The sequence below is a fragment of the Tursiops truncatus genome, chromosome 12 (assembly GCF_011762595.2).
Source record: "Tursiops truncatus isolate mTurTru1 chromosome 12, mTurTru1.mat.Y, whole genome shotgun sequence".
NCBI classification, from domain to species: Eukaryota; Metazoa; Chordata; class Mammalia; order Artiodactyla; family Delphinidae; genus Tursiops; species Tursiops truncatus.
The window spans coordinates 56,236,519-56,261,294 of NC_047045.1; the positions used below are offsets into that span (position 1 = coordinate 56,236,519).

Below are 24,776 nucleotides of genomic sequence, written 5' to 3' on the forward strand. Positions count from 1 at the left end.
GATGACTAATAAGAACCTGATCTATAAAAAAAATAAATAAAATTCAAGAAAAATCCCTACTGATATTCTGCTACTCTTATTTCATCAATACCTTCTCTCTTTTTTCTTTGTGTATTTTAAAACAAAGTCAAGGTAACATATTAATTTTTATCCACAATAACTTCAATATATATCTATATGAAATAAGAATTTTTAAACCTAATCATAATACCATTGTTATACTTAGCAAAATAAACTCAGTTGACTACCCAGTCCACGTTCATTTTTACCTGACATTTTCCAAATGTGTTTTATAATTGGTTTATCTGAATTACAATCTTAACATTGCATTTGGTTTAATGTCCCTTAAGTTAAAAAAAATCTGTTATATTTGTCTTTTTAAAACTCATATATATATACGCACACACACACAATATTTGTTGAAGTAACTGGATGTTATGTCCCGTGGAATTTCCCATACTTTGCCTTTGACTGATGATAACTTCATGGCATTCTGTAATACTCCTCCACACCAGAGTTCTTAACCTGAGGCTCTCAGATCTATAGAATTCAGGGATTCTATGACATGGGTTAGGAAAAAGACATCTTTATATTCCCTAATGTTTAACAGAAATTTAGCATTTCTTTCATGTTGAATATGGGCAGCAAACCACAGAAGTATTTAGCACTACTATATAGATTTTTATTTCTATTTGTCATAAATAGAAATTTTTATGTCCATATTATATTACAGTTGTTATAGAAACCTTGAAATATTATTTTCCTTCATGATTACTTTAAAATTTTACTGTAGTTATTAGATACTCCACTAGACTCCAATTAATCACAGTCTTCTTGTCCACAAAACTGGCTGGCCAACTAAGGGTCAAACCTGGGGCTAGTAATTATTCAGTGATGACATAGTGACCTTAAAAAACCACATGAGAATTCTCAATTCTCACTCTGTGTTACAAAAATACAGTAGCCTTTTGTAACACAAATGAGTGCAAAAGCTATAATTAAAGAGCGAGCAAGTTTAAAACATTTTATCATTGAGGTAAATACAGTATTTGCTATTTAATGTAATTTATTATGACTACAAGCAGATTAGGTAGTGGATTTTTCACTGGTTCTAAATTCTGTGAGTAACAAAGATACTTCTTTTGGTTTTCTTTTTTCTGCTCCCTTTGAACACTGTACCATGAAATGAAAACATTCCCATGCTGAGAAAATAGTAGTGAAACTTGATTACAGGGGGGCTGTTTACATATGTGAAAGATTCTTAGAAGTGTTTGTTTTGAAGTGGGTTCTAATGTACTTCTTTTGACAAATCTAAGTCAGTTAAAAATCATTGCTTCACTTGGAGATGAAGAAAATAAAGAGCAGCAAAAGATAATACCTTTGTTAGAGATAATTCCTTTTTACTATTTTATTTGAAGATTTATAAAAGTTCTTAATTTGTTGAGAATCATTCATCAAATTACAGGTGACATGAAAACATTAGGGATTCATGTTTCGTTTAAGTCTTTCCTACCATGTAATTGTTAGGTGAGTAATACTGGATGAACTAGGAGTACTGCTAATGTTTGACAAATGCTCTAATGGTACACTGTATAAGTATGACATATTACGTTGTGTAGTTTTTGAAAGACCATCATAAATATTTTAAATGTTACTTACAATTTAGATTTTTAAGAAGTTATAATTTATTACTATATTATCAATATTTAATATTATACTAATGAGTTATTTGCAATATTACAAGATTTGGAATCCAAATAATTAACAAAACACTTTCCATTTTAATAAACATCAATTGTTATTAAAATAATATCTGGAGGAAATAATTCAATTTGTTTATAAGATAAGGAATGCTTTCTCCCCACACACATTTTCAAAGTCATTCATTTATTGTTGAGACACTTGGATTTATGTGGTGACAGCAGTGGTTCTGAACTGTTAACCTGTATCAGAATCTCTTGAAGGCCTTTAAAACTCAGATTGCAGGGCCCCAGAGCTTCTGATTCAATAACTCTAGAGTTGGATTCAGGATTGTTCCTAAGATGTTCTTGGGTGGCATTGAAACTGATGGCCCAGGGACCACACTTTAAGAACCTCTACTATGAAATATGATATGAATTTATTCAGTTATCAATTCAACCATTCTATAAAAATTTGAGTACTATGTGGTAAAATCTGGGAATAAAAAGGTAGAGAAGTTACATTTTCTTTACTGGAGGGAATTATCCTGAGGTATCCATGTTCACTTCATATTGCAAAATAATTGTCAGTGTTTAGTTTCTACTTGCAATTTCATGTTTCCACATTATGGTTACATCACTCAATGTTTTTTCTATAGGGAATGAATTAGTATTTTCTTTAACAGCTTAAGACAATTTGACCTAAAATAAAATGTGATAGATCAAACTTAAAGCCACCTCAGTAAATCTGAAAAGCAAGGTAGCCTTGAAGATCTTATACATAGTAGATTGAGATACTAAGTTCACTAGGGCTGCCATAAAAAATATCACAACTTAAACAACAAAAATTATTTCTCACAGTTCTGGAGGCTGGAAGTCCAAGATCAAGGTGTTAGAAAGGTTGGTTTCTTGTGAGTCCTCTCTTCTTGCCCTGCAGATGGCCTTCTTCACACTGCATCCTCACATGGCCTTTTCTCAGTACCTGATCATTCCTGGTTCTTATAAAGACACCAGTCATATTGGATTAGGGTACCACCCTCTAAGCCTCGTTTCAACAAAACCACTTTTTTGAAGGCCTGTCCCCTAATATGGTTACATTCTGGGGTACTGGGGATTGGGAATTCAAAATATGAATTTTAGGTGGACACATTTCATCCCATTGAAGACGCTCACAGTTGTTACAAGAAAACATACCTTTGAAGATACAACTTTAAAATTGTTCTCCCTGAGTTTGTATCTAAAACATCATCTTTTCTTTTCCCCACAATCAGCCCCTCTATCAGCCTCTATAAGAGGCTTCATTTCCAGGACTATAGTGGGAGCAAAAGGAATAAAGAAAGCTTATTTTGTCTTCAATTTTGAAGGTTATTTTTACATGTTTATTTGTAAATTTGTCTATTTGCAAATTATGATGCATAATCTTTAAGAAACAATATTTTGGCAGAAGATCAGTTTCCTAGAAAAATTCAAAGAGTCTATTTAATCTATAATGAAGTTGAACTACTGTATAACTCAAACATAAACTAATTCCAATTTGGACGAAATATAATTTAGATTTTCTTGATGCAAGTGGTAAAATGAGGACAATTTTAATCACAGCAGCAAGCAGGTTCTTTCTTGATCTTTAGCAGCAACTTCCATCCATTCTTCAACAAACATTTACTGGACTTTGTGTTCAAGGTACTTTCTGAGAGCTTAAAATACAGGACTGAGTAAGAAAGACAAATCTGTACTTCAGTGGAGCTTGTGGTCTAGGAGGCAACTGAAAAGTGAAAGTGCAATAGCAGAAGGAAATCAAGCTATCCATAGGAATACTGGAGAGAACTGTTTTGGAGACCAAATGGTCTTATCCGGAAACAATTTTACCCCAAATGACTAAATAGAAGGTTCTTCTAAAAAGAACTACTTAGCCAGGTGTGGGCAAGGTTGAAGAAACAGACAAGGTATATTGAGATTCTCAGAGCCTAGCCATTACCATCCCTAGGTCTGAAGGGTCCAAGTAAGGAATTCCTGGTACTGGATGGAGCCCAGCAAGTAGAGAAATCATGAAGGAAGTGACACACAGTGGGAGGTGACAGAAACATGGCCCAAAGTAAGGAAGTAAAGAAGTGGTTAGAATAAAACATCTTAGTTTCTCTCCTGCTCTCTATTTTGATGGTGCTTTCCTTTGTCCAAATCCTACAGGAAGTCAAACAATGAGGGAACTTGAGTGATGTGGTCTACTGGGACTAGCAGAGAAAGAGAATAGATGGGGAGAGGAGAGGTCCAGGGGAAATAGCAAATCACCAGCATAGAGGCTGCAGAGGGCCCGAGATTATAGTTAGAACAGCCATTCTAACATTATCTACGAACAAGAATATTTGTATGTCAGCACTATTGTTATGAAATAAAGTTTATATTTTGCATTTGAAATCAAATTATGGAGAAGACTAAGTAACATATGCAAAAAATCACAGAGCTATAAAGAACAGTAAACAATCATGAGCTAGGTCATTTACCAAAAGTGGAGGCTCAGGCAGAGAGAAAGATCACTGGGTGTCACAAACTTACATTTTATCAAAAATCAATTTTGATCAATTGACCAATTTATTTAATGGTGGCCTAAGTTTTTCCTAAGCTTGTACTCAGAGTCATGGTAATTCCATAGCTGATGTAAGATATTTTTTTCAATCTGTGCAGTGAATATACCCTACTGGAATCTATTTCTTTGAGAAGGCTTTGAAGGTAAAATCTTGGCAGTATTCCTGGGGTGACAAAATCTTTCTGTCTTTGGAAAGAGTTGTATAATTTCAGAAACTGCTAAGGTAGCTGGATGTTACTTGGATTCAACATAATTGGATAGTATTTTTAGGACACTGTGTGAGCATGAAATGTATTAAGTGATAAGGTAGATGAGTCCTGGTAGAATGATAGGAAGTCACCAAGTACTTATGAACACAAAACAACAAAAACTACAAATAGTTTTTAAAATATTTTCACATCATTTATCAAAATAATTGGAACACTTGTAAATAAGAAATCCACTATCTGATCACTTTACACCCATCTCTGCATAGATTCTTGGCTTTCTAAAATGCAGTATATTATGACTAACAAGAAAATTCATCTTTTAAGTAGTTTCTAAAACTTCATCCCCTCAGACAAATATTTGTAGGTTTAATCTACGTGAACATACAAACTTTGTAACTCATTATTTCCTTGGTGTATCATTTGCACAAAATATACATCACTACTGAAAATAATTACCTTTTAAAATTTCTAGATTTAAATCTATTCTTTAGTTGCCTATCATCTGTCTCTTATATATTTGTAGTAATTAAAAATTTTTTATATTGCTAAACTTTAAATTGAAAAAGTTCTGATATCCTGGGAAGAATCATTCAGTGAGTAATCCCATAGGCTTGAAGTTGGATTCCGTGGATTTCAGCCTTGGCTCTCTGTTTGCCAGCTGTTTACCTTGACCAGGTTATTGAACTTCTATAAACCTTAGCTTCTTAATTTGTAAATAAGGAATAATAACCTTCAGGAATTATTATGAGGAATATATGAGAATGTATTCCTGATTAAGCAGCAATTTAAAAATTTAAATTATTATTGTTATTAGTACAAACAGCTCGAATTGTAAACATTTAAAATATCTATTAAAAGATTTAAGCGTTTATAAGTATCAAACCTCTTGATATTTATGTAATTTAATATTGTCAATCATGATACAATATACATTCTCATACTTTAAAATATGACATAGTTACATAATTTAATGTATGACATTCCTAAGAATAACAGTAAATTAAATATTTTAAAGATTTGATATTTATCTTTTGTAATTATTGATTTTTTAAAGTAATTTATTATTGACTTTTGAGAAATAAGGTTTTAACATTAAGAAGTTCATCTCTTTATCAAAACACACAATAAGTTAAAAATTTGGGTGAGATTTTGGAGAAAAAAATTCCTAAATGCTAGGATTTGCCTCTAGTCAAATTCTAAAATATTTTCACGTATTAACATCTCCATCTGCTCTTTCCATCACTAGTGAAGCAGGTGGTATATGTAATCTCCAAGGTAAAGCAAAAATCATGTGGGCTTTCAACAACTCTAATGTAAGTTTAAAAGAAATTATTACTATTTCCATTTGCAGAAATATTTTAAAAATATAAGATAAGTAATTAAAGTAACTGATATTTATTTTATCTTTTATCACATAACAATGACAGAGGATTAAAGCCGTTTGTGCCTAATGCCATATTTTAAAAGTAGAACCTCCAGGAAAAGAAATTTCTAGAGATCAGCAATTCATTTCCATAGCTAATATATCTTGTCTTGTCTATACTATACTATACCACACTATATGATACTGTAGTTTTGTATTTTTTTTAATGTTTCATGTAACTAAAAAAAAAAATCCCAGTGAATGTGGTTTAAATATTAAAGAGGATGTATTGGCTTTCATAAATATATAAATCTGGAAGCATGCTGAATTCATTTTGATTCAGCAACTTAAAGATATCTTTAAAGACCCCTATTTTTTCCTTCTTCCTTCCATTGTCAAGTTCACCTTAGAAGTTTCCTCATATTAACAAAATAGCTCCAGCAGTTCCAGTCTTTATAAACACACATCCTCCAGAAATAGGAGTGTTTCTTTTTTAGGGTTCTAAGCCAGAGTCCTAAAATTTACTTTTTAAAATTTGGTTTCTGGGACTTCTCTTGTGGTTCTGTGGTTAAGACTCCTCGCTTCCAATGCAGGGGGCATGAGTTCAGTCCCTGGTTGGAGAATGAAGATGCCGCATGCTGAGTGGCACAGCCAAAAAAACCAAAAAAAAAAACCAGAAACAACAAAAAAATTAAGTTTCTGCTTGGATTGGCTAAGGTCACATATGTCTGAACCAATCTCTATGCAAGAGAATGGAAATGTGCTGATTGGCTTAGGTCAATCAAATGCTACTCTATCAAATTTAACTTTCCCCAGAACATATGGGCTGCATAATGAAATGGTAGATACCCAAACTGAAATTAAAAAAGCCTTTAGGAAAGATAAAGGAGCCAATAGATGCTGACTAGGTGACCGGCAGATCCACTGCAGGCACTTTGATCAAAGTCATCAAAAAGAACGATAAAAATCATAAAAACTAATCTTGGGGATTTTCTAAATATAACTATACATCTTACATTACTTGTAGAAATAAATAAAAGCACATGTGAAGAACATATCTACAGTTATTACAGTAATCCCTTAAGTTTTTTTTTTTCTTAAATAGAACCTCTGTTCCCAGAAATTTTATTTACTTTTCTATGTAGATTTTGTTGAAGTTTATGGATCTGGAGATCCAGGTGTCTTAAATGACTGTGCCTGTGAGTATTGAGTAATGTGTCCCAACCAAGAGCATTGTCAGATATGGGAACTGAACACTTGTTTTGAAAATATACCTCCCAGTAACTTGCTCTCGATGGCATCTGGAAGACACTTGTCATGTGGTTCCATCATGCACAGTTCAGACACTTTTTCATCTGGAAGCATGAGAAATACTGCCTTTATAGATCTGATTAAATAATGAACAATTTAAAAATGCTACATCAAAGTTGTAGATGGTTTTCTATCTCCCATTTCTCTGATGCTAGCAATAACCACACCGCTTTTTTTCAAATTGACTTCCAGGACTGACAACTGTGTCTGAAGAGGGAAAAAAGAGTTAACATTCTTTTTTCTGTCTATTTGGTTTTAGCAAATCACTTCAGGTGAGCTGAGGCAAAGCTCCAGTTGGAACAAACTTGAGAACACTAGGCGAATATTGCAGTACAAGTTAAGGATGGTTTGTGTTAAAAGTTGACAGATACTTTAAGTTCTGTAGGGACTGAAAAAAGCAATTCTGTTTACAGTTCAAATGAATAAGATATAAGGATTTGCTCCAGATCTTTTAAAGTTTTAGAGCCAAAATTCTTCAGTTTTTTAAAAATACATTTTAAACCACATGTAAAAACTATACAGAACAAATAAACATGGATTTGTATATGACTGTCTTGGAGGAAAGAATTAGAAGGATTAGGGATATAGGAAACAACATAGCATTGAAAAGAGTGCTAGGAAGGACACCTCAATACTATACTATCTTCAGGCTAAAGCATACTTAACATTTTCCAGAAAGGTATGGTTCTAACATTTCTTAAAATCCTCCAGAAAAGCAGGCTCAGCCAATAATCCAATAGTCAAGATACTGTGTACTATATGTTAAATGAATTATTGCCAAGTCGGGCCATTCATTAATTTATTTACATGAAGGAGAAATGACTTATAGGTGGTTTGTGCCTGGTTGGGTTGTAGTGTGAAGCCGTGCAGAGATAGACCTATGGACTCTTCTTATGAAATACCCCACAAACCAAGGGTGGCTCCGGCAAAGCAGTTCAGTGCTTTGGTTTAAAATGTATCTAGAGAGGCACATTCCACTTGTTCATTTTTCAGAGCAACACAGCATGAAGCAGACACAGTGAAGAGTGAAGTAAATGCAGTATCATTTTGTTCTCTAGTGGTTCTGTAGCTTTATAAGCAACAAGAGAAGCTACCCTTATCCTGAAATAATACTTTCATGAAGGTCACAGACAGCAGAAGCAGCGTGAGGGGGCCCACTCAGAGAGCCGTGGTAGACAGCAAACTTCAGGGAAATGTTGGACTAAGACCTGAAAATTATTTGTGAGCATGTGTGAGACAAACAACAAGAGGTGGGCAACTGGGTGGGGATGTTGAGTATTTTTCATAGACAGATGGAATCATAATTCAGTGATATTTGAAGTACTGCTGTTAAGATTATTTCGTACTAGTAAGGGATGCAGACAATAGCCTATTTCTTAACTCTGTGATCTTAAAAAACTAAACAAACAATCAAATGAACAAAACAAAGATGATTAATGAATCTTAAGGCAAAGAATGGTATATTTTATTTACACTATTTCAAGAGTTGTGTCCCGCCTACGTTGTTTCCATGGCAGTTACTTCTAACGTCAGTTGTGTAAATGATAGTCAGTTTCTTACTTTAAGTTTAGAGATTAGTTTGATTGCCTGAAATATGAAGAATTAAATGAATAAAGGAATACTCAGAGTTCTTTTTTTTTATAACGTGGGAGGATAGCATTACATTTGGAAAACTTTAGAAAGTAATTCTTCAGATTGCTTAAGGTCAATAGATTTCAGAAGTGTTCACTTATGAGAAAGACATGGAATGTCTTTGATAGGTTGGCATAAATGACTACTATTGCCCTCGTTCTGATGTTTTTTGATGATTTTAAGTAGAAATTTTTTGGTAGCATAAATTTCAAATATATGAAAGGCTATACAATGGCCTTTCAATATATTCTTTGTTCTGCTTATAATAGAAATGTTAGTTCCAGATATTGAACCAAGAACCTTGTCTGGAACAACAGACATGAAGTAAAATGGATCTTGTTTTCTGTGGAATTGCTAAAGGACACATACATCTTTAATGGTATTATTTTAGAGTATTAAACTGATGTCAGGGTTGGACTGGTTCTTCAGGCTCTGCAATTTTTCTTTTCTCACAGTCAGTACCTCCATTAACTTTGCTCTAGATCCGGTTTAACCATAAGGGAAGAAAGAGTAAGGATTGCTCTTTCGGTAGATTGAAGCTCAGCATCATCACCATGACCACCAATCTACCTCTCACCTTTTCATTTCTGAAAACTAAGATTCTGCTTGCTCCTGTTAGTAGGATGCATGGATTAATTAATATTAAAAGAACTCGTTATTGTTTATGGATGCAAATGTATTCTTTCAAATTCACTATCTCAGTAACACCACTAACATGGATATCCATGTAAGAAAGTTTGGAATTGTCCTTAACTCTACCCTCTACCTCTTATCTTTCATTTAGTTGTTCATCAAGCTTCTATGCTTTTTACTGCAAAAGTGGGTCTCAACTATTCATCCCAATTCCTTTTTTTGTAATCATAGAATTTTATCATCTGTTGTCTGGTCATTTGGTATTACCTCTTATAGAGTTCTGTTGCTTTGGGGTTTCCGTTTATAATTTATCTTTCAAACCATTCCCAGAAAAGTTGGAGTTAACATGTGAAGTGGCAAAGATTCTTGACCCAGCTGTCAGACCACCTGAGTTTAAATTCTATCTATGCCTTGGTAGTCTGACCTTGGATAAGTTGCTTATCCACTCTGTGCCTCACTTTCCTGTTCTATAAATTGGGGGGAGGGGGAAGAAGAAGAACAAGAAGAAGAAGAAAAAGGGAAAAAATTGAAATGGAGAAGAATGTTGAGAGTTCATGTTAGATGCTCTTTCTTGTTTTAATAAACTACAAGAGGAAATTAACTGGAGATAAAGGGGCAAGAAAAGTTTAAGCTTGAATGAAGTGGAAAAGAGACTTGGAAAACCTGATAAGGCTAGTGTAGATAGATAATTAGTGATGAGTCAAAGTACTGGCATTCTTCAATCAATAAACAATTAAACCTATTATGTTTCATGTCCTATATTGAGCAGGACTGAGACCATTATATCTGACAAGTAATACAAATCTATAACCTTATGTCAGTCTTTTTATTCTAATTTTTTGACCAAGCTACCTCAAAATGCATATAAACAAAACCATCAATCTAAAATATAAAAACACTCATAAACAAAGACAAAATTAAGTTAAAAAATTGTTGTGAAAGTAAGTATTCCGCTATAACATATAGCTTCTATCAGTGTCAGAATCTATTATTTTGCTATTTTGTTGTCCAGTAAAGGGAAAAGTACCTCTGGCAATATCACTTTCTTTATTGTCTCTGCTGATGTTATCCAGAAAGCAGAATATTTACTACTTGTACTAAAGCAGAAAAAAATGTCTGCTGAGGTCTTCTCAGAGGTTTACAATATATTCTAAAGTCTAATTTTGCAGCTAGAGACTTCTGACCCAATTTCACAATCCTAAGAAATTTTATGCCTATGGCAACCATCTTAATCGAATGCGTCAGGCTTTAAATTCAATCACAATCTTATATTCTTCTTCTTTCATATGAGTTTTCTTTAGCACCTTATCAGTTTTCTCCAAAAAAAGCAATATTATATGTCAAAATTACAATATACTTTTGGACCTTGTGAGAAGTTTATTATGCAATTATAAACAATGTCCATAACAGCTAAGAGGGTGGATTTAGCATCTGACAGACCTGAAATAGAATTTTTTCCTGGTACTTATTAGCTGTGACTTCAGATAAGCTATTTAAACTCACTGTATTTTAGTTTCCTCTCCAAAAATGGGGAAAATGGAGTAATGTAAGAACTAAATAAATTAACAGATAGAAAGCTCATAAGAGTGCCTGGCAATGATAAGAACTTGGTAAATGTTAACAATTTATATTGAATATTTGCCTTTCTTCTTGTTTGTCTATCATACAGACCATCTTCCTATACACAGGGAATTCCCCATCTAAAACCCCTTGGGAAGAGGGAGAGTCAACTGTCTTATATAGAAGTTCAAATGGCAAGTATTTATGATGCTTGCATATCTAGCCTCCTTTGTACTTAGGCTTAGAAACCAGATGCATGTAGCCCACATTTTAAATTATGAGATAATGATGCAAAGAAATATACACAGAAGTGAATCTATTCTGTAGAAGACCAAGACAACTGTAGCAGCAACAGCCACCTTCCAGGGCAGTAGCAGGGGTCCTGCCTGACAGTGACTTCCAGAATTGTCAGTGGTGTTTCTTGTGGCTTTGAAGGTTCAGCAGTGACAATAGCGGCACAGGAAGTGGCCAGTTTCTGGGGTATGATTTGGCTGCTGCTCTGGTTGTGTGGCCTTTGAGTCTGTTCTCCAGCCCCCTTGGCATTTCTTTCAAAACATTCTTTTATCTTGAATCAGCCAGTGTCAGTGTTTGCTGCTTTCAGTGAAGATCCCTCATATAAAATTAGGACCAGAAATGTTTGCGGTCAACAAGCTTAAGGGAAAATAGGGGGTGGGGTGGGAAAAGAGCACATGAACAGATGCACGTTGAAACGTCTGAGATTTGTTAACTGGCCTAAAGGCAGAAAAATTCTAGCAAATATTAAAGGGTAGAACTCTAGTGGCCAATGGCATGTGGTACCTGAACCACTAATTAAATTATCCCTTGGGGTTATCTACTATAAAATAACAATTCAAAGCAAGGCTGTGAGGCAACAGTGGCTATTACAGTGAAGTATGAAGGGCAATTCAATGCGTATGAGAGATTTTTTTTCCTAAATGCATGGACATCTTAAAAAAAGTGAATGGCTTGCTCATTTTCAAAATTCTTGGCTTAAGGCACAGTCTGTAAATAAGAGAATCTTTATGTCTGTATTAAAAGAAAAAAGAAACCCTATAATCTTTTGTTGCACAGAGCTAATATATTGAAAACTAAACAAAAGTTTGAGTCTGTGCATTGCTGAATTACACTGGGTGAATTCATTGTTCCACTGACTTTCTTGGATGAAAGTTAGAGCACTGTTTGAAAAAAAAATGTGCCCGTGAACATTGGAATTGAGATGTTTGGAAAATTCAGAGAAGCCTGGGCCTCCAATGCTTTCTGAGCCTCCTTTGCCTGCAGAAGGCTACCACTCCTCTGTTTTGATGTGGTTGCCCCTGTCTTGCTTGTCTCACCTAAGAGATGAATGAAGGAATTGCCAGCAGGAAGCCAGTTCTACTCATGTCCCTATCCCAATAGTCCCCTCATCTTTAAATCAATCAGAAAAGTTAGATCCCAGCATGCTTTGGGGCACAATTACAAACTCAGATCTTACAAAGCTTTGTGCATACATGCATGCATGCGCACACACACACACACACACACACACACACACACACACGAACACATAAAGAGTTGTAAAAACTTGCAAATTTGTGTAGTAAAAATCTAATGAACATATGTGGGACTGTTTTCTGAGGGTCTAGATTAGAAGTGACCTGTAGACAAAATCTGCTCAACTAACTGTGTTTATAAAGAAAATTTTATTGGAACACAACTTTGCTTTTTCAATTACATATGTTTATGACTGCTTGATCATTACAATAGCAGAGTTTAATTGTTGTGATAGAGACTGTCCCACCTGAAAAGCCAAAAATCTTTACTATCTAGACCTTTCCAGAAAAAGTCTGCTGACCCCTTGTTTAAGAGAAGAGAACAAAGTTTTGAATCAGCCTGGACTTATTGATTTGGGTTGGCCACACTGGCAATTCTGCCAACGTGCTGCTTGAGCTGTTGGAAGTAATCTGAATTTTTAACTTCTATTTTGCATTAGACTCAGTAGTGACAGACTCTACATTATGTTAGGTGCCAGAAATTCCTCCAGTATGATAGCGCAGAAAAAACAGTCTCAGGATTGAAGATGTTGGACATTTTGGAGTGGAATTAGGGTATATGAAGCACTCACTTCCTCCCTAATCTGTCACGTCCTCCACCCATGTAAATCTACAGAAGCCTGTAGGAATATTTCATTTTCCGAGGCAAAATGGGGCTGGTTACCATAAAAGCTAGTAGGACTATCTTAGAAACTCTATTGGGCATACACACAGGTGTTGTGGTTGTGCTTTTGTTGTTGTTTTGAAGTGACTAATTGACTATGGAATTTCTAGCACTGAAAGAGATGGACAATTCTTTAAGGCCCTACTTGATTTATATGTACCAAAAACTCGGTCTGAAGAACAGAGGCCCAACTTGAACTCATAAGATCTGAGTCTATTTACAGGTTCTCAGTCCCTGGATTAAGGGAGGTTAGGTCTGTGGAAGGAGGACCTCTTAGTAACAGCCCAATACACAGAATACCATTAACCAGGATAATTGTGCTCTGTGGAAAGAGAAATTCCCACATGAGTCAGGAATGATTGGACCACAGCCTGAATGAACACTGGTTTTAGGGGACTAAGTATGCTGACGAGCCACTGGGAAGAGTTAAGATTTAAGGAAGTTATTGATAAATAGAATTCTGACCTATGCATACGTCCCATTAGGCTCAGATAAATCCATCTGTATTCATTAGGATTGTGTATGTCTGCAAATAATATAATAGCCCAACTAGTGTGATTTAAATAAGGAAGCATTCATGTTACACTTATACCAAGAGGTGTGGAGGTAGCAGATGTCAATGAGTTGAATAGTTCTGTGGTGTCAGAGGTTATGGCTCTGTTTCCCTTTGCCACTCCCTCATGTCAAAGGACAACCCCTGCAGTTCCTACCTCTACATTCATGTTCAAGACAAGGTCAACGTAAGGAAAAAAGGCTAATCTTCTGCCTATTTCCCCTTTTATAAAGCAAATAATTTTCCAAGAAATAACATCAATTTGACTCTGCTAAGAGATCATTTCTAGGATTGTGTAGTATGTATTCACCCTGACAATAAGAAAGTATAGGAAAAACAAGGAAGGTTTGTAATGATACATTCAGTTGGGCTGCGCTCATTGCTCTCCTGAATTAAAATGAGGACATTAGCAAGGATGGAGTGGGGCATGGATGTTAAGTTATCAAACAATAAACTCTGCCACAACATGCCATATTTATTTTACCAGATCTTGAGTATATTATTAGAATACATGTATTTAATAACTAGCAACACCTCCTATTTACCCGTCTGAACCATGAAATATAGGTTACTATAGTAGGGAGGGCCAAATTAAATGCCCTGGAGCTTTCCCTTCCTAGCAAGGTAATAACTTGAAAGCAACACCCTCTCCCTGGGGGGAATTAATCATCATCAAACCGTCATCAAAAACTTGGAAGGACCCCAGGAAGCCCACCAAGGCACAGATGCTTCCTTTTTAATGCTGGGAGATGTAAGATACAATGTTTTGTCCTGTCCTTTCAAAAGGATCTACTGGCATGTCCCCCAGATTTCACTAACACAGGGACTCCTGAATTTTAGTAGTTTATTTCTCCCCTTTGGGAGCTCATTTGTGTTATCAAGACTTCTGATTTAGTTGCCTCTTATTGCTTATGTGGCCCCTTTAGGATGCTGTCATTGATACATAGGAAAACATTATCCTGTTGTGTGGAATGTCTAGATGTTCCAGGTCCCCTCAAGCTACATTGTGATAGAGCATGTGTGAGAGAATGAACACAGATGAGGGACAAGATTGCAAATGTATATGCCAAGAATCAGATCAGTGTCCTTAATTGTTCTTTAGATTTGAGAGCCTGTTTAATCACAGTCACCATGTGTATGTGTGTGTGCGCAAAGACAACCCCAGTATAGAAAGATATTTATTTCTAACAATTCCTGTATAGTTGGTTACATGGGCTTTGGATTATTCCTAAATAAAAATATATTGTATTCTTCTTTTAAATAGATTTTATTTATTTATTTATTCAGTTTTGGCTGTGTTGGGTCTCTGCTGCTGCTTGCTGGCTTTCTCTAGTTGAGGAAAGTGGGGGCTACTCTTCGCTGCAGTGTGTAGGCTTCTTTTTTTTTTTTAACATCTTTATTGGAGTATAATTGCTTTACAATGGTGTGTTAGTTTCTGCTTTATAACAAAGTGAATCAGTTATACATATACATATATCTCCATATCTCTTCCCTCTTGCGTTTCCCTCCCTCCCACCCTCCCTATCCCACCCCTCTAGGTGGTCACAAAGCACTGAGTTGATCTCCCTGTGCTATGCGGCTGCTTCCCACTAGTATCTATTTTACGTTTGGTAGTGTATATATGTCTATGCCTCTCTCTCGCTTTGTCCCAGCTTACCCTTCCCCCTCCCCGTATCCTCAAGTCCATTCTCTAGTAGGTGTGTGTCTTTATTCCCGTCTTGCCCCTAGGTTCTTCTGACCTTTTTTTTTTTCTTTTTTTGGATTCCATATATATGTGTTAACATAGGGTATATCTTTTTCTCTTTCTGACTTGCTTCACTCTGTATGACAGTCTCTACGTCCATCCACCTGACTACAAATAACTCAGTTTCGTTCCTTTTTATGGCTGAGTAATATTCCATTGTATATATGTGCCACATCTTCTTTATCCATTCATCTGTCGATGGACACTTAGGTTGCTTCCATGTCCTGGCTATTATAAATAGAGCTGCAGTGAACATTTTGGTACATGACTCTTTTTGAATTATGGTTTTCTCAGGGTATATGCCCAGTAGTGGGATTGCTGGGTCATATAGTAGTTCTATTTTCAGTTTTTTAAGGAACCTCCATACTGTTCTCCACAGTGGCTGTATCAATTTACATTCCCACCAACGGTGCAAGAGGGTTCCCTTTTCTCCACACCCTCTCCAGCATTTACTGTTTGTAGATTTTTTGATGATGGCCATTCTGACCAGTGTGAGATGATATCTCATTGTAGCTTTGATTTGCATTTCTCTAATGATTAATGAAGTTGAGCATTCTTTCATGTGTTTGTTGGCAATCTGTATATCTTCTTTGGAGAAATGTCTACTTTGGTGTTCTGCCCATTTTTGGACTGGGTTCTTTGTTTTTTTGATATTGAGCTACATGAGTTGCTTGTATATTTTGGAGATTAATCCTTTGTCAGCTGCTTGGTTTTCAAATATTTTCTCCCATTCTGAGGGTTGTCTTTTTGTCTTGTTTATGGTTTCCTTTGCTGTGCAAAAGCTTTCAAGTTTCATTAGGTCCCATTTGTTTATTTGTGTTTTTATTTCCATTGCTGTAGGAGGTGGGTCAAAAAGGATCTTGCTGTGACTTATGTCATAGAGTGTTCTGCCTATGTTTTCCTCTAAGAGTTTGATGGTGTCTGGCCTTACATTTAGGTCTTTAATCCATTTTGAGTTTATTTTTGTGTATGGTGTTAGGGAGTGTTCTAATTTCATTCCTTTACATGGAGCTGTCCAATTTTCCCAGCACCACTTATCGAAGAGGCTGTCTTTTCTCCACTGTATATTCTTGCCTCCTTTATCAAAGATAAGGTGACCATATGTGCGTGGGTTTATCTCTGGGCTTTCAATCCTGTTCCATTGATCTATATTTCTATTTTTGTGCCAGTACCATACTGTCTTGATTACTGCAGCTTTGTATATAGTCTGAAGTCAGGGAGCCTGATTCCTCCAGCTCCGTTTTCCTTTCTCAAGATTGTTTTGGCTATTCAGGGTCTTTTGTGTTTCCATACAAATTGTGAAATTTTTTGTTCTAGTTCTCTGAAAAGCGTCAGTGGTAGTTTGATAGGGATTGCAATGAATCTGTAGATTGGTTTGGGTAGTATAGTCATTTTCACAATGTTGATTCTTCCAATCCAAGAACATGGTATATCTCTCCATCTATTTGTATCATTTTTAATTTCTTTCATCAGTGTCTTATAATTTTCTGCATACAGGTATTCTGTCTCCTTAGGTAGGTTTATTCCAAGATATTTTATTCTTTTTGTTGCAGTGGTAAATGGGGGTGTTTTCTTAATTTCACTTTCAGATTTTTCATCTTTAGTGTATAGGAATGCAAGAGATTTCTGTGCATTAATTTTGTATCGTGCTACTTTACCAAATTCATTGATTAGCTCGAGTAGTTTTCTGGTAGCATCTTTAGGATTCTCTATGTATAGTATCATGTCATCTGCAAACAGTGACAGCTTTATTTCTTCTTTTCCAATTAGGATTCCTTTTATTTCTTTTTCTTCTCTGATTGCTGTGGCTAAAACTTCCAAAACTATTTTGAATAATACTGGTGAGAGTGGGCAACCTTGTCTTGTTCCTGATCTTAGTGGTAATGGTTTCAGTTTTTCACCATTGAGGAGGATATTGGCTGTGGGTTTGTCATATATGGCCTTTATTATGTTGAGGAAAGTTCCCTCTATGCCTACTTTCTGGAGGGTTTTTATCATAAATGGGTGTTGAATTTTGTTGAAAGCTTTCTCTGCATCGATTGAGATGATCATATGGTTTTTCTCCTTCAATTTGTTAATATGGTGTATCACATTGATTGATTTGTGTATATTGAAGAATCCTTGCATTCCTGGGATAAACCCCACTTGGTCATGGTGTATGATCCTTTTAATGTGCTATTGGATTCTGCTTGCTAGTATTTTGTTGAGGACTTTTGCATCTATGTTCATCAGTGATATTGGTCTGTAGTTTTCTTTCTTTGTGACATATTTGTCTGGTTTTCGTATCAGAATGATGTTGGCCTCGTGGAATGAATTTGGGAGTGTTCCTCCCTCTGCTATATTTTGGAAGAGTTTGAGAGGGAAAGGTGTTAGCTCTTCTCTAAATGTTTGATAGAATTTGCCTGTGAAGGCATCTGGTCCTGGGCTTTTGTTTGTGTGAAGATTTTTAATCACAGTTTCAATTTCAGTGCTTGTGATTGGTCTGTTCATATTTTCTATTTCTTCCTGGTTCAGTTTTGGAAGGTTGTGTATTTCTAAGAATTTTTCCATTTCTTCCAGATTGTCCATTTTATTGGCATATAGTTGCTTGGAGTAATCTCTCATGATCCTTTGTATTTTTGCAGTGTCAGTTGTTGCTTCTCCTTTTTCATTTCTAATTCTATTGATTTGAGTCTTCTCCCTTTTTTTCTTAACAAGTCTAGCTAATGGTTTATCAATTTTGTTTATCTTCTCAGATTACCAGCTTTTAGTTTTATTGATCTTTGCTATCGTTTCCTTCATTTCTTTTTTATTCATTTCTGATCTGATCACTATGATTTCTTTCCTTCTGCTAACTTTGGGTTTTTTTGGTTCTTCTTTCTCTAATTGCTTTAGGTATAAGTTTAGGTTGTTTATTTGAGATGTTTCTTGTTTCTTAAGGTAGGCTCGTATAGCTATAAACTTCCCTCTTAGTACTGCTTTTGCTGCATCCCATAGGTTTTGTGTCATTGTGTTTTCATTGTCTCTTGTTTCTAGGTATTTTTTTATTTCCACCTTGATTTCTTCAATGATCTCTTGGTTATTAAGTAGTGTGTTTTTCAGCCTCCATGTGTTTGTATTTCTTACATATTTTTTTCCTGTAATTGATATCTACTCTCATAGCGTTGTGGTCGGAAAAGATACTGGATACGATTTCAATTTTCTTAAATTTACCAAGCCTTGATTTGTGACCCAAGATATGATCTATCCTGGAGAATGTTCCATGAGCACCTGAGAAGAAAGTGTATTCTGTTGTTTTTGGATGGAATGTCCAATAAATATCAATTAAGTTCATCTTGTTTAATGTATCATTTAAATCTGTATTTCCTTATTTATTTTCATTTTGGATGATCTGTCCATTGGTGAAAGTGGGGTGTTAAAGTCCCCTACTATGATTGTGTTACTGTCATTTCCCCTTTTATGGCTGTTAGCATTTGCCTTATGTATTGAGGTGCTCCTATGTTGGGTGCATAAATATTTACAATTGCTATATCTTCTTCTTGGATTGATCTGTTGATCATTATATAGCATCCTTCTTTGTCTCTTATAATAGTCTTTGTTTTAAAATCTATTTTGTCTGATATGAGAATTGCTACTCCTGCTTTCTTTTATTTCCATTTGCATGGAATATCTTTTTCCATCCCCTCACTTTCAGTCTGTATGTGTCCCTAGGTCTGAAGTGGGTCTCTTGTAGACAGCATATATACGGGGCTTGTTTTTGTATGCATTCAGCCAGTCTTTGTCTTTTGGTGGGAGCATTTAATCCATTTACATTTAAGGTAATTATCGATATGTATGTTCCTATTCCCATTTTCTTAATTGTTTTGGGTTTATTATTGTAGGTCCTTTCCTTCTCTTGTGTTTCCTGCCTAGAAAAGTTCCTTTAGCATTTGTTGTAAAGCTGGTTTGATGGTGCTGAATTCTCTTAGCTTTTGCTTGTCTGTAAGGCTTTTAATTTCTCCGTTAAATCTGATGAGATCCTTTCTGGTTAGAGTAATCTTGGTTGTAGGTTTTTCTCCTTCATCACTTTAAATATGTCCTGCCAGTCCCTTCTGGCTTGCAGAGTTTCTGCTGAAAGATCAGCTGTTAACCTTATGGGGATTCCCTTATATGTTAATTATTGTTTTTCCCTTGCAGCTTTTAATATTTGTTCTTTGTATTTAATTTTTGATAGTTTGATTAATATGTGTCTTGGCATATTTCTCTTTGGATTTATCCTGTATGGGACTCTCTGTGCTTCCTGGACTTGATTAATTATTTCCTTTCCCATATTAGGGAAGTTTTCAGCTATAATATCTTCAAATATTTTCTCAGTCCCTTTCTTTTTTCTCTTCTTCTTCTGGGACCCCTATAATTTGAATGTTGATGTGTTTAATGTTGTCCCAGAGGTCCCTGAGACTGTCCTCAATTCTTTTCATTCTTTTTTCTTTATTCTGCTCTGAAGTAGTTATTTCCACTATTTTATCTTCCAGGTCACTTATCCGTTCTTCTGCCTCAGTTATTCTCCTATTCATCCCTTCTACAGAATTTTTAATTTCATTTATTGTGTTGTTCATCTCTGTTTGTTTGCTGTTTAGTTCTTCTAGGTCCTTTTTAATCGTTTCTTGTATTTTCTCCATTATGTTTCCAAGATTTTGGATCATCTTTACTATCATTATTCTGAATTCTTTTTCAGGTAAGCTGCCTGTTTCCTCTTCATTTGTTAGTTCTAGTGGGTGTTTGCCTTGCTCCTTCATCTGCGGTGTGTTTCTCTGTCTTCTCATTTTGCTTAACTTACTGTGTTTGGGGTCTTCTTTTTGCAGGCTGCAGGTTCTTAGTTCCCAATGTTTTTGGTGTCTGTCCCCAGTGGCTAAGGTTGGTTCTGTGGGTTGTGTTGGCTTCCTGGTGGAGGGGTCTGGTGCCTGTGTTTTGGTGGATGACGCTGGATCTTGTCTTTCTTGTGGGCAGGTCCACGTCTGGTGGTGTTTTGGGGTGTCTTTGGCCTTATTATGATTTTAGGCAGCCTCTCTCCTAGTGGATGGGGTTGTGTTCCTGACTTGCTAGTTGTTTGGCATGGGGCGTCCTGCACTGTAGCTTGCTTGTTGTTGCGTGGAGCTGGGTTTTGGCATTGAGATGGAGATCTCTGGGAGATTTTCGCCATTTGATATTATGTCAAGCCGGGAGGTCTCTTGTGGACCAGCGTCCTGAACTTGGCTCTCCCACCTCAGTGGCACAGCCCTGACGCCCACTTGGAGCACCAAAAGCCTTTCCTCCACACAGCTCAGAATAAAAGGGAGAAAAAAAGGAAAGAAAGAAAGAAGAAGTTAAAAATTAAATAATATAGTTATTAAAATAAAAATTAATTATTAAGAAAAAAAATTAAAAAACAAAACAGAAAAAAAAGGGAGAGATAGCACCATAGGTCAAATGGTAAAAGCAAAGCTATACAGACTAAATTACACACGGAAGCATACACATACACACTCACAAAAAGAGAAAAAGGGGAAAAATATATATATATCATTGCTCCCAAAGTCTACCTCCTCAATTTGGGATAATTCATTGTCTGTTCAGGTATTCCACAGATGCAGGGTACATCAACTTGATTGTGGATATTTAATCCACTGCTCCTGAGGCTGCTGGGAGAGTTTTCCCTTTCTCTTCTTTGTTCGCACAGCTCCCGGGGTTCAGCTGTGGATTTGGACCCGCCTCTGCATGTAGGTCGCCTGAGGGCGTCTGTTCTTCGCTCAGACAGGATGGGGTTAAAGGTGCCGCTGATTCGGGGACTCTAGCTCACTCAGGCCAGGGGGAGGGAGGGGTACAGATGCGGGGCGAGCCTGCAGCGGCAGAAGCCAGCGTGACGTTGCACCTGTCAGAGGTGTGCCTGTGTTCTCCCGGGGAAGTTGTCCCTGGATCACGGGACCCTGGCAGTGGCAGGCAGCACAGGCTCCTGGGAGGGGCAGTGTGGATAGTGACCTGTGCTCGCACACAGGCTTCTTGGTGGCGGCAGCAGCAGCCTTTCCATTTCATTCCCGTCTCTGGGGTTCGCGCTGGTAGCTGCGGCTAATGCTCGTCTCTGGAGCTCCTTTAAGTGGCGCTCTTAATCCCCTCTCCTCGTGCACCAGGAAACAAAGAGGCAAGAATAAGTCTTTCCTCTTCGGCAGGTCCAGACTTTTTCTCGGTCTCGCTCCCGGCCAGCTGTGGCGCACTAGCCCCCTTCAGGCTGTGTTCACGCCGCCAACCCCAGTCCTCTCCCTGGGATCCGACCTCCAAAACCCGAGCCTCAGCTCCCCAGCCCCCCGCCCGCCCAGGCGGGTGAGCAGACAAGCCTCTCGGGCTGGTGAGTGCCGGTCGGCAGCGATCCTCTGTGCAGGAATCTCACCGCTTTGCCCTCCGCACCCCTGTTGCTGTGCTGTCCTCTGCGGCTCCGAAGCTTTCCCCCTCCGCCACCCACAGTCTCCGCCCGCGAAGGGGCTTCCTAGTGTGTGGAAACCTTTCCTCCTTCACAGCTCCCTCCCACTGGTGCAGGTCCGTCCCATCCATATTCTTTTGTCTCTGTTTATTCTTTTTTCTTTTGCCCTCCCCGGGTACGTGGGGAATTTCTTGCCTTTTGGGAGGTCTGAGGTCTTCTGCCAGTGTTCAGTAGGTGTTCTGTAGGGCTTGTTCCACATGTAGATGTATTTCTGATGTATTTGTGGGGAGGAGGGTGTCACCAAGTCTTACTCTTCCGCCATCTTGAAGCTCCTCCAAAAACATATTGTATTCTTAATCATGTTAGTTACTAGGCCAGCCCACAAAGGCCAACTTAGAGCCATTAGACTATAGATACATTATGATAGTAAGATGTAGGTTTTAGGCCCTGTGAAAAAACAGCCATGAAATGCAGTAGAAGAAAGAAAAGCCTTTTCCTGTCTTTAGGTCTTAAAAACCAAACCAAACCAAACCAAAACAGATTTTCCCATCTTGCTTATTGATCCTTTTGTACTTTTACTTCCTTGACTAAACTTGAGTTGCTAACCTAGTTATTGAAGTGTAGCGCTGACCCAAACTTACTACATGATCTAAAGGGATCCTTGTTCCAAAATTATCTACTTTTAAAAAATTAATTTACAGTAATATTTATAGCACTGTATTTGCATGCAGAAAGTGAGAAGGCATTCAATTCGGGTGGTTGAAACACCATGTTGGTAGGCTGCTCTGCCTATATATTTGCTCCCAAGGTTGGTTCACCAAAGCTGTTCTGCTTTCTACAGGTCCTTCTTTTTTCCATTTCTAAATACATAGATCCCTTGAAAAACTTGAAGGCTTTTCTGGAGATTCCTTTGGTGTCACAGATTGGCTTCTGAGGATGGAGGCAGTGGATAAAGGTAAGTGGTTACATTTTGAGATTTTTTTGTTAGTTGAGTTCTAGTTAAACTGAGACCTGTAAAATAAACATTATCTACTCATTAGGCAGTTATCATCATTAGAGAGTTTTGTTAGTTTTATTCAGGAATACATGATGCACTAGAGGTCCAAAATGGAGTGCTGGGGACCAGTGCAAGGGGAAAAGAGGGACAAGGACAGAGAACTGTTGAGGCGGCAGGGCTCCAAGTCTCTTCCCTCTTCCTTCCCATGGCAACTCCTTCTTCCCCACTCCCAATTGTATTCAGGTACTTTGATCTGGTTCTATATATTAGATTAACTTCACTTGTTCTCTATGTTCAATTTTCATCTCATATTTTATTTAAAGAAAGGATTCCATTGCACAAAGACTTTTGAGAAGCGCTAGATAAGATGATGTTTTGTGTCCATTCCAAATCTGAAATTCAATGGCTTGGTACTTAAAATCTCACCACTTATAACATCCTACCAATTATCTGAAATAATTGTTTGAAATATTTTGTTTATATTCTTTGAAGAATTTGAGAGAAATTAAATAAAATGTATTTTAAGTTTGATTATAAATAAAAAATTTAAATGTTAATAATAGATAGTACATTTAACTTTAGAGCAAAAAATTTTTTTTTATTTCTTGCAAGGCTTGATATTTTAAAACAGCATTAAGTCCCTATTCTACCATTTCCTAGCACTGTGAACCGGAAAATTGTCTTGAACTTCTTATTCTTCAATTTCCTCATCTGTAAAATGGAGATAATAGGTGTATCTACTTAGTGGTTATGGCAAAATGTTAAGACATTTAAAAGCTTTAGCAGACTGACTGGAATCTAGTAAGAACACATATAAATTAGTAATTATTATTATTGCTTATGTTGAAATCATCAACTCTATGTTACTCGTTTGACCACTGAAAATTCAAGTAACTAATTTATGAAATCATGAAAAAAGAGAGAAAGAAAGACAGGAAAATTAGGACATCTAGAATAGTTTGAAGTAGAAATGCAAAGAAGGAAAACAGATGGGCAATATCCAGAAAGAAAGTTTTGCTCAGTACTGCCCATCTGCTACTCTTTGTGTGCTTTGCAAGTAATATAAAATTTCAAACAGCTAAGCAATGTAATCCTCAATCTAGTTTAATTTGTGTTTGCACCTCATCGGCTGCTGGCAAGGGAATGGTTAGATTCAGATTTGATTATAAAGCCACATAGTCCTCATGTTTATCCCATGAGAGGCAAAGCTGTAAAAAGATTAAAATTAGTAGGAAGCAACTATTCTCCTTATGAATCAATTCTTTTCTCTTGCAACAGAGGTACTATTCAAGTAAAGGTGGTAGAGACTCTCTTCAATAATTTTTTTTATTGAAAGTATCAAGCTCTCTTTAGTAGCATAATCTTCTTTGTCCAAGAAAGTGTTAAGATTACTGTTTTTCATTTGAAAATTACATAATTTTCTAAAAGCACCATCATTATTTTTTCTCTTATTAAATTAAACTATGCTTATTCACAGTAAAAATAAATAGAAGTTTGTTTGATTCAGAAATTAGAGAATAATGCATTTTTCTCCTAACGGGAAAAAGTTGGTATTATTTTGTTTTCTTTTAATTTAATTTAATTCTTTTATTTTCATTCCAGATCAGTTATCAGATGACAGTTTTTGTAAAAGTCAGGACTAAAATAAACTTCTATATTTAATAAGAAGTTACCAGCTTTTACAGAAATAAAGATGGTAAGGGATTAAGTCTATAGATTACTAGACCAAGTGATCATTTTTCTGTTTTAATCAGTCAGTTCAAGGACTTAAAGATGAATTTACAAATGAGTGATTTTTATTTATTTTTAATCCAGAAGAGGCAAGTATACTGAAGGCTTTTTTCCTCCATTCTCTTGGATGATTCTTAGTACCTAGGGATAGGTATGCTCTAATGCAGTCAACAGCAATTCC

General features: G+C 36.4%; 1 long non-coding RNA gene across 1 annotated transcript in view; it reads left to right on the forward strand.

Annotated features, from left to right (window-relative positions):
- The window catches only part of LOC141275966 (uncharacterized), a 50,044-nt gene extending 25,540 nt beyond the window's left edge, over positions 1-24,504 (forward strand). The window contains exons 2-3 of the long non-coding RNA XR_012324655.1: positions 22,740-22,822; positions 24,467-24,504. This is a non-coding gene — a long non-coding RNA (uncharacterized lncRNA). The remainder of the gene's footprint in view (positions 1-22,739; positions 22,823-24,466) is intronic.
- The last annotated feature ends 272 nt before the right edge of the window (positions 24,505-24,776 follow it).